The 11,051-nt window shown below is 33.3% G+C and overlaps 1 pseudogene; it reads left to right on the top strand.

The window, feature by feature from the left end:
• The first annotated feature begins 3,958 nt into the window (after positions 1-3,958).
• Positions 3,959-4,541, top strand: LOC107153027 (annotated as a pseudogene).
• Positions 4,542-11,051: the final 6,510 nt, after the last annotated feature.

The raw sequence follows: 11,051 nt of genomic DNA, 5'->3' as shown, positions 1-11,051 counted from the left end.
TAATGACAGAGGTGAAAGATCTATATAATGAAAATTACAGAACCCTAAAGAAAACCTTAGAAGATGGACAGATCTCCCATGCTTTTGGATAGGCAGAATTAACATTGTCAAAATGGCCATACTACCCAAAAGTTTATATAGATTTAATGCAATTCCTAATAATATCCCAATGACATTTTTCATAGAAATAGACAAAGCAATCATGAAATTCATTTGGAAAAATAAGAGACACAGAAAAGCCAACGCAATCCTCAACAAGAAAAGTGAAGCTGGAGTCATCACAATACCAGGCTTTAAGTTATACTAAAGAGCTATAGTAACAAAAACAGCATGGTTTTGGCACCAAAACAGGCACATAGACAATGGTACAGTATAGAAGACACAGAGACAAACTCACATGAATACTGTTATTTCATACTAGACAAAGGCACCAAAAAATACACTAGAGAAAAGATAGTCTCTTCAAAAAATGGTGCTGGGAAAACTTGAAATCAATATGTAGCAAAATGAAATTGATCCCCTATCTCTCACAATGCACAAAAATCAATTCAAAATAGATGAAGGACTTAGACATTAAAGCAGAGACCCTGCATCTAATAGAAGGAAAAGTAGGCCCAAATCTCCACCATCTAAGCTTAGGAACTGACTTCCTTAAAAAGACTCCTAAAATGCAAGAATTAAAATTAAGATTCAATAATGGGATGGAATCCAGCTAAAAATCTTCTTCTTTCCAAACAAAACAACAATGTGCATTTGATTCAAATGTATGCCAAGATCATTGTGTTGTCATGAGCAATTAATTAAAAAAAAAAACATGAAGAGAGAGCCTACAGAATGGGAGAAAATCTTTACCACATGCACCTCAGATAGAGCATTAATCTCCGGGATATATAAAGAACTCAAAAAACTTAACACCAAAAAATAAATAAATAAAAAACAAGAACAAAAACAAAAAACTGAACCAAATAAATAAATGGGCTACGGAACTGAATGGACACTTCACAGAAGAAGAAATACAATTGATCAAAAATATATGAAAAAGTGTTCAACATCTCTAGCAATTAGACAAATGCAAATTAAACCTATTCTTAAATTTCATCTCACTCTAGTCAGAATGCCAATTATCAAGAATATAAGCATGGACTTGGGTTGTGGCTCAGGGGTAGAGTGCTCACCTAGCATGCATGAGACACTGGGTTCAATCCTCAGCACCACATAAAAATAAAATAAAGATATTTTGTTCTCCTGAAACTAAAGCATAAATATAAAAAAAGAAATAATAAGTGTTGGTGAAGATGTGGGGAAAAATATACCCTCATATATTGCTGGTGGGACTGCAAATTGGTGCAACCATTTTGGAAAGCAGTATACAAAATCAGCATACTACAGTGACACAGCTACATCAATGTTTACAGCAGCTCGATTCACAAAAGCTAAACTATGGAACCAATCTAGGTGCTCTTCCACATATGAATAAAGAAAATTTGGTATATATTCACAATTGAATATTACTCAGCCTTAAAGAAGAATGGAATTATAGTAATTGCTTGTAAATGGATGGAGCTTGAGAATATCATGCTAAGTGAAATAAGTCAATCCCCAAAACAAAAGGCTGAATGTTTTCTCTGATTTGTGGATGCTAATTCACAATAAGGTGGTGTAGCTAGGGTAAAATAGAGATACTTTGTTTTAGACTGAGGGTAGTGAAGGGAAGGAGGTGGTATGGGGGTAGGAAGGATAGTAGAATGAATCAGACATTATTACCCTATGTGTATATATGATTATACCACCAGTGTGATTCTGCATCTTGTACAACCAGAAGAATGAGAAGTTACACTCCATTTATGTATGATTTGTCAAAATGCATTACTGTCAGTATAACTAATTAGAACAAATAAAAAAGAAAGAACTAAAGAAATGTGCTCTGATAATTATTCACTTAATAGAGAATATAAGTATAGTGACAGCATTTGTTTTGTTGAAAAATACAAAATGAAAATTTTATAGTTGAAAATTATAATATGTTATAAAAAATTATTTAGAGGAACTCAAAAGTAGGTTTCAACTAACAGAGGAAAGAATCAATCAGGGTAAAGATAAAATCAATAAAATTATCCAATCTGAAGAATGACAAAAGAGACATTAATAGATATCTCATAGATGTGCAGAAAATGTCAACTATACTCTTATATACATAATGAGATTTGTATAATTAGGACAGTGACAGAAAAAGGCAAAAAGAAAATTTGAAGAAATAATGGCCAAAAAATTCCAAAATTGAAGGAAAATATTAATCTGGCTACCAAAGAAGTTGATCAAAATCCTCATAGATTAAAAATAAAAAGACCCATGTCTAGACCCATAGACAAACAGTGGAAGATGAAGGTAAAGACAGAACCTTGAAAGCTGAAAGATAAATATAACTCATTACATACAAAGGAACAACATCTGATTCCTTTCTTGGCTGGGGGTGCCAGTACTCAGGGGCACTCAACCACTAAGCCACAGCTCATTCCTTTCTTGTATTTTATTAGGTACAGAGTTTCACTGAGTTGCTTAGTGCTTTGCTCTTGCAGAGGTTGGCTTTGAAAACGCAATCCTCCTACCTTAGCCTCACAAGATGAAGGGATTATGAGTGTGAACTACTGTGCCTAGCTTCACCATTTGATTTCTAATCAGGAATAATGTGGATGGAGGTGATTAGCCTCTTCAATATGTAGGGGTAAAATGTCTGCTAAGTGTTCTTTGTCCAGTAAAATTTTCCATCACAAATTAAAATGAAAACCATCATTTGTACATAAGCAACAATTGAGAAAATCTATTGCTACCAGATCTGCCTTATAAAAATAATAATATTCTTTAGGAAAAAAATTAACAGCATGACATAAAGAAATGAAGAGCACTAGTAACAGAAAATATGTAAAAATAAAAGAATATAAATGTATTCATTTTCTTCTAGTAACTGTTTTAAATGACAACTGTATGAAACAATAATTATATATCAGATAACTATAAAACTGTATTGTTGGTTTTTAACAAAATACAATATATAGGACAATAAAATTCTAAAGGAGTGAGATGAAAATAGAAATGTATTGAAGCAAATTGCCTACATTTACTGAAACTAAGCTTGCATGAATCTGAATGCTTTAAGGAAAACTATTGTAAGCTCCTAAGGATTGAATTATACTACACTCAAAATTCACATATTGCTGCCCTAACACCCGAAGTGATTGAAGTTAGAGACAGAGCTTTAAGAAGTAATTAGAATTATTTGACATTTTAAGGGTGAGATTCTAATCTGACAGAATTGTTGGCCTTAAAAGAATAGGAAGATCTCTCTTCACAGGCTTATTCCAAAGAAAGGCCATCTGAGTCATAGTGAGAAGTTGGCTGCCTTCATCATGAAAACAGTACCTACCATAACCTAACCATGTTGATAATCTTATCTTGAACTTCCAGATGAGAATGGAGAGAAAGATAATCTCTTTTGTATAAGACACTCAGTCTATGCTATTTTATTATGGCTGCTCAAGCAAACTAAGACATTAGTTCTAGAGTAATTGTTATCTATGGTTTGCATACACTTTGAATATGTTTCCAAAGTGTTCACATGCTGAAATGTAATACCTACAGTGAGGAATTAAGAGGATGAAAAATTATCTTGACTATGTTAAGAGGTAGGGTCTTTGGGAAGTGATTATGATAAGATTATTAGCGCAGAGCCCCTATGATTGAATCCTGGTTACTTTAAAAGTGGTAGAAAGAGCTCTTCCACGATGATATTCCTCCTAATCTGAAGCCCAGATGAATAGAGCCAGCCTTCTACAGATAACACCTCTGAAACTGGATTCCCGGGATCTGAGTAGCGGATAAAGGTGTTTCGCATCCCTGCCTGGGATTAGCTGCTTTCCATTTTGCTTTGGCTGAAGCAGGTGGGTGGAAGTACAGGATAGCGATGGATCTGCGTTGGTCACGTCTGCGGGTGGCTGTCCTGTGCTCCAATAACCTGAACCGGAGCATGGTGGCGCACCGCCTACTCAGGATTCAATGTCAGGTCCTTTGGAACAGGAGCTCACGTGAGGCTTCCAGGACCAGCACCTGGCAAGCAAAATGTTTATGATTTCAGAACCACATATGATGAGATGTTCCACGATCTTCTTAGGAAGGATGAAAACTTCTATGCACAGAATGGCATTTTATATATGTTAGACAGAAATAGGAGAATCAAGCTCTGGCCAGAAAGGTTCCAGGACTGTGAAGATGAGTTTGATTTGATCTTCACATGTAAAGAGCTAGTCTATGACCAGGTGGTGGAAGTTCTTAATTCCAGAGAACAGGTAACCTGCCAGCCAGTGAACGTAATCAACGTGGACATCATGGACAACCATAGAGAGGCCACCTGGGGAGCGCTCATTATCTATGAGATCTGCCAGTGTATCCTGCACTTGAGTGACATGGAGAATGACATCAACGGCCTGCTGCAAGCTTTCGAGAAGAAGACTGGCAAGGCTTTCCTGCACACTGTCTGCTTTTACTGAAGATGGCCGCTTCACGCCATCCAAAGCCACCTTCTTGAACTTTTTTTCTTTGAGGGGGTACTGGGGATTGAACTTGGGGGTACTTGACTACTGAACCACATCCCAGCCTAATTGTATTTTATTTGGAGACAGGCTCTCACTGAGTTGCTTAGTGCCTTGCTTTTGCTGAGGCTGGCTTTGACCTCGGGATCATTCCTGCCCTAGCCTCCTGAGCTCCTCTTTTGTTAATTTTTTTTTTCCTTCCTGATACCTTTTTCTTTTAGATACTTGGCCAGTGGACTGTGATATTTTGCAAACGTAATATATGGAAAAAGAAAATGCGCATACGTACCAGATTAAAACCATTTGTTTTTTCTGTTTCATTTTTATTTATGAAGAAGATATAGTTAAGCCCAAAAAGAAAGAAGGGTATGATACATCCCCTTAACATATGTGTGTATTTATGCCTCTCTTTCCTTTTTTGCCCCTCTTAACTTCCTGCATTAAAGTATTAAATAAGTACTTAACTAAAGCAATGAGTTATGTTAAGAAGGAACCTGGCCAATAAATAAATAGATGCCAATAAAAAAACGTGGTAGAAAGATAAAAAGAGACAAATATGCTCTCTGTCTTATGCCTTGTGATGCCTTGAACCGCTTTGGAACTCTGCCATCAAGTATGTCATCCCAGATATAGACCCTTGGACCTGTAGAACACTATGTGAAAATAGTCCTCTTTTCCTTATAACTCACTAAGTGTGTGGTATTGTGATATTAGAAACAGAAAATGCACTAGTACAATAACCATTAAGAATATAATTGAAAAAAATGTTGAAGGCGAAGAGAGGATTTATTGTAGGTCAGCAAAAATATGCTTATGCAACCAAAAATCAGTGAAAGAAAAATAGAGGAATAATGATGATAGATAAACAGAAATGTTAAATGTAAACTAATATACATAAATTCTCAACAAAATACTTTTATGCTGCATCAACAAAACTTTGAAAATTATTATATACAATGTTCAATTATCCCAGGAATGCATAATTGGTTTAACCTCTAAAAATCAATTTAAATACCAAATTAATAGAAAAAAACAGATAAAAATCACATGTTCATCAAATTAAAAGAAAAAATGGACAAAATAAAACATTAATTCATAGTGAAAACCTTCGGCAAACTAGTAAAGGAAGTGGAACTGTTCTACCCAATAAAGGCCATGTTTTTAAAACCTCCAGTCAAAATTATGCTTAATGGTAAGAAGCTGATGGGGAATGATGCTAGGATGTCTGCTTTTACCATTTGTATTCAATATTATAGCACTGATTCTGGTCAGTGAAACAAAGCAAGAGAAATAGAGGAAAGAGAGAGAACGTGAGAGAATGAGAAAATGTAGACTGAAAAGGAAAAAAAAGTTTACTCACAATTGACTTGACACTGTATGTAGAAAATTCTAAAAATACACTCACAAATAATAACTATTAGTACTAACAAATCTGTCCAGGAATGTTGCAAGATATAAGATATATAAAAATCTAATATTTATTTTACTGTAGAAATAGACAATTTGAAAATGAATGAAAACAATTCCATTCAAAATATCATGAAATAAAAAAAATACTTAGAAATAAGTTAAACTAGTATTTTACTAGACTTGCACAATCAAAACTACAGACCACTGCTGAGAGAAATTAAAGATGATCTAAATAAAAGCAGAGAAAATCTATGTTTATTTGGAAGCTCAGTAGTGTTAAAATTGAATTTCTCCTCATATTGATCTATAAATTGAAAGTGATTCTTAGCAAATTGTTACTGAAATGGCAAAGTAGATAAATCCAAATCTGTCCCTTCGCAAAAGTAAAGAATAAACTGGCACAATATCAGAATCAACTCTCTCAGAACTCTATAATCACATGAAAACTTGCAGCAACCAGTGAAATATAGAAGAAAAACGTCCTGAATTTAAAATTTATAAAAACATGTGAAATTTTCAATTAACTGTTAATTTCCCCATCTCCACTCTAATTTGAAGAAATCAGTCTACATTTTCATGCAGCTCACTGAAATTGGAGGAAGCAACATAAAACTTATTCTCAAAGACTCAGGCTTGAATATTTTGACCTATGTGATGACTCCCTGAAGGATATGATCCCAAAAGCCTGCATTTTTTTTTTAGCCTGCCACAAGCCTTCTCAAGGTTCAGGCAGCATCTTGGATAGCACTAAAGTAAATGAATTATACACTGTTTTTCAGAAGTTTTCAATAACATTCATGGAAAGTAAGGAAAAAGACCAAATCTAGAGAATAAAGAGAATAAGGAAATACATGATTTCAGGAATAAGGTCACTGAAAAGTACCTATATATTCCAGGAAATTCAGAAGAAAAAGGGTGTGTCCAGTACTGAGAGCATGACGACTGAGCACCTGAGAAGACACTGTGCTCTCAATTCTAGCTGACCTTAAGTTTCTGTGTAAGCAGGAAATAGAGGCTGGGGCAGAATCATAGACTGCCCCATAATTAAGGAATTCCTCAATACCAAAGCATAATATGTGAATATTGGAAGACTTCTTTCCTTTCCTTCTTTCCTTATTTCCTTCTGTTTTTTGTTCTTTTCTTCTTTTTCTTCCTGTCCACCTTCTTATTCTAGAAGTTTCAGATAATGAAAGTATTCTTGAACCAGATACTGTTGTTGAATAAGCAATATTGTGAATGCATTAAAAGCCACTAAAATACACAATTTAAAATACTTAAAATGGTAATGTTTGGCATATAAATTTTATATCAAATTCAAAAATATAGATTGCTACCAAAATCGGATAACTTAATTTAGAAAATGACAAGTTTATATTACAATATGTGTGAATGTTCCAAATAACAGGCTAATATATCAAGTTTGAAAAAGAACAAAGTTGAAGACTCATTTTTTTTCCATTTCAAGATTTACAATAAAGCTACAGTAATCAGTGCAACATACTATCAAAGTGCATGCACAGAAGTAGAAACAGGATATATTTTTACCAAGGTGGTAAAGTAACTCAATGGAGAAAAAGCTAAGTTTTCAAAAAATTCAAGAATTAGATATTCATAAGCAAAAGAAAGAATGTAGATAATTATCTCACAACACACACACACAAAATACTGAAACTGGATTATGGACTTAAATGTAAGAGTCAAAACATAAAATTCTTAGAATAAACAATAGGAGTAAATATTAGTGACTTTTGGTTATATATTGGCTTCTTAGATATGATAAAAATATCATCATTATAAAGAAAAAAATCAGGAAACTAAAATTCATAGAAATTGAAGATTTTGCACTTCAAGGGACAAAATGAAGAAAGTGATAATGTAATTCACAGAATAGGGGAAATATTTCTAATTGTATAACTGATACAGAATTTGTACCCAAAGTTTATCAGGACACCTACAACTTAATAAAAAATAACAAACAAAATATATTTTACAAGTGAGGGGGGCTGGGGATGTGGCTCAAGCAGTAGCGCGCTCGCCTGGCATGTGTGCGGCCCGGGTTCGATCCTCAGCACCACATACAAACAAAGATGTTGTGTCCGCTGAGAACTAAAATAAATAAATATTTAAAAAAAAAAAGCAAGTGAGGGATTTCAATAAGGATTTACAAATGACTATCAAGCATCTCAAAAGATGCACATGTCATAAATCATTAGAGAAATTCTAGGTAAGTTTACATTGAGATAGCATATACCCATTTGGATAGTTTTAGTGAAAATAACAGACATTAATATGTTTTTTTATGATACCTTAGTTGATTCAGGCTGCTGTAGCAGAATATTGTTGATCAGGTGGTTTAAACAACACAAAATTGTTTCTCAGAATACTGGTGGCTGGAGTTCAAAAAACAGGGTGCCAGCAAAGTCATAGTTTCAGGGAGGACACTCTTCTTGGTTATTTCTTCACATGGCCTAGGTGCATGCATGGAGAAAGAGAGAGAGAAAATTGAAGAGAACTTTCTTCTTTTATAATGACCTAAATAATCCCTAATTATCTCCCCAAAGTTCTACCTCCACATACCATCACATTGGTGATTAAAGTTACAGAATATACATTTTGGTGGGGCAGTAGGTAGGCAAACATTCAGTTCATAGCAAATAAGAGGTGGAGAAATGATACCTCATTTACTACTGATGGGTATGTAAAATGGCAAAATAATTTTGCAATATAGTTTGGTAGTTTTTTTCAAATATAAACATATGGACATTGAACAATATGCACTTGAATGAAGATTTGATCAGAGGGAAATTTTAAAAGTTTTTATAATTAAATGAGAATAGAAAAACAACATACCAAAATCTATGGGGCATAACAAAGGTAATTCTAAAAGAAAAATTCATAGTTATAATAAGTTCCTACATAAAAAATAAACAATCTAATTGTGTAGTTCCAGGTGACAGAAAAACAAGAAGAAAACATTCCCTAAACCGGTATAAAAATAATAAAAATCAGAGCAAAAAACAATCAATGAAACAGAGAACAAAAGAACAATAAAAAGATTAATGAAACAAAAGTTGGCTCTTTGAAAGAAAAAAAAAACAGAAAATAAGATTGACAGACCCTTAGAAAAGTAATCAAAAAAGAGAGAACCCTCAAATAAATAAAATTGGAGGAAAAGGATGTATCACAATAAACACCACTGAAATACAGAGGATTATTAGAAACTGGTTTAAAATCATATACTTTAATAAGTTAGAATACCTAGATAAAAGGGATAAATTCATGGATACCTATTACCTACCAAAATTGAATCAAGTGGATATAGAAAACCTAAAGAAAACAATAACAAACAGTGAGATTTAAGCAGTAATAAGATGTTTTCCAACAAAGAAACAACCAGGACCAGATGGATTCACAGCTGAATTCTACCAGACTGTTAAAGAAAACTAATGTCAATGCTTCTGAAATTATTTCAAGAAGTAAAAATAATTCTGTATAGAAGAAATATTAGTAGAGTAAACAAAGGGGAATGAAGAGAAGGGAGGAGGTCTAGAATAGAAAAAAAAACAGTGGAATTAATCTGATCTAATATTCCTATGTACATATGTGAATACACTACAGTGAATCTTGCCATCATGATCATCTACAAGACACACACATGCACACACACGTACACACACACACACACACACATATATATAAAATTTAAATATATATCATGTCATTATATAACATATATAATGTCAATTCAGTTATACATGTATGCATATTTATATATAATGTATATTATTTATATTATATATTATATATAATTTATATTACATATATATAATTTATATTACATATATATATATATATATACATACATTTATAATTGGATAGCAGAAAGAAGAGAAGGGAGAAGCAGGAGGGGAGGGGAAGGGGAAGTATTAGGGACTGAATTAGAACAAATTATATTCCATGCTTTAATCATTATGTCCAAATAAATTCTATTGTCATGTATAACTAAAAAGAAGTAATAACAATAATTCTGTAAAATGATTATCATCCTGATACTAAAGCTAGATAAGGACACTTTAAGGAGAAAATTATATACCAATATCCTTGATAAAAAGATGCAAAAAATCCTTAAAATATCAACACTTGGGGCTGGGGTTGTAGCTCAGTGGTAGAGTTCTTGTCTAGCATGTGTGAAGCACTGGGTTCAATTTTCAACACCACATAAAAATAAATAAAATAAAGGTCCATTGACAACTAAAAAAATATTTTTTAAAAATATCAATACTTCAACAATGCATTAAGAAGGTTATACACCTTATTTGAGGATGTCTTGTTCTAAGGATGCAAGGATATTTCAAAATATAAAAATTAATCAATTTAGTATATCACATAAATTGAGTGAAAGACAAAAATCACATGATCACCTCAATAGATGCAGAACATCAACATAATAAAGGCTAGGTATGGTAAACCCAAAGCCTACATCATATCCATGGGGAAAAACTGAAGGAATTCTTCTAAAATCAGGAATAAGGAAAGAATGTTCATTCTCACCACTCCTATTCAATATAGTCCTTGAGACATTAGGACAGAACAATCAGGCAGGAGAAGGAAATAAAGGGATACAAATAGGAAAGGAGGAAGTAAGATTATCACTGTTTGCAGATGGTATAATCCTATACTTATATGAGACTAAAAGCTCCACCAGAAGATTTCTAAAAATGATAAACAAATTCAGCAAAATAGTTCACACAAAATTTAACAAAAAATAAATAAATAGCTTTCCCACACACCAATAATTAATCTGCTTAAAAAAAGAAATTAGGAAAACAATTTCATTCATAATAGCTTCAAAAAATTAAATGATTAGGGATAAACCTACCCAAAAAGGAGAAAGACCTCTACAGGGACAACTACAGAACACTAAACAAAACACAAGAAGACAGGGGCTGGGGATGTGGCTCAAGCGGTAGCGCGCTCGCCTAGCATGTGTGCAGCCTGGGTTCGATCCTCAGCACCACATACAAACAAAGATGTTATGTCTGCCGAAAACTAAAAAAA

This window comes from Marmota marmota, unplaced genomic scaffold (genome assembly GCF_001458135.2).
Source record: "Marmota marmota marmota unplaced genomic scaffold, marMar, whole genome shotgun sequence".
In the NCBI taxonomy this organism is placed as follows: domain Eukaryota; kingdom Metazoa; phylum Chordata; class Mammalia; order Rodentia; family Sciuridae; genus Marmota; species Marmota marmota.
The sequence above is the reverse complement of the archived record's forward strand: the minus strand, read 5'-3'. Positions and strand labels throughout refer to the sequence as shown.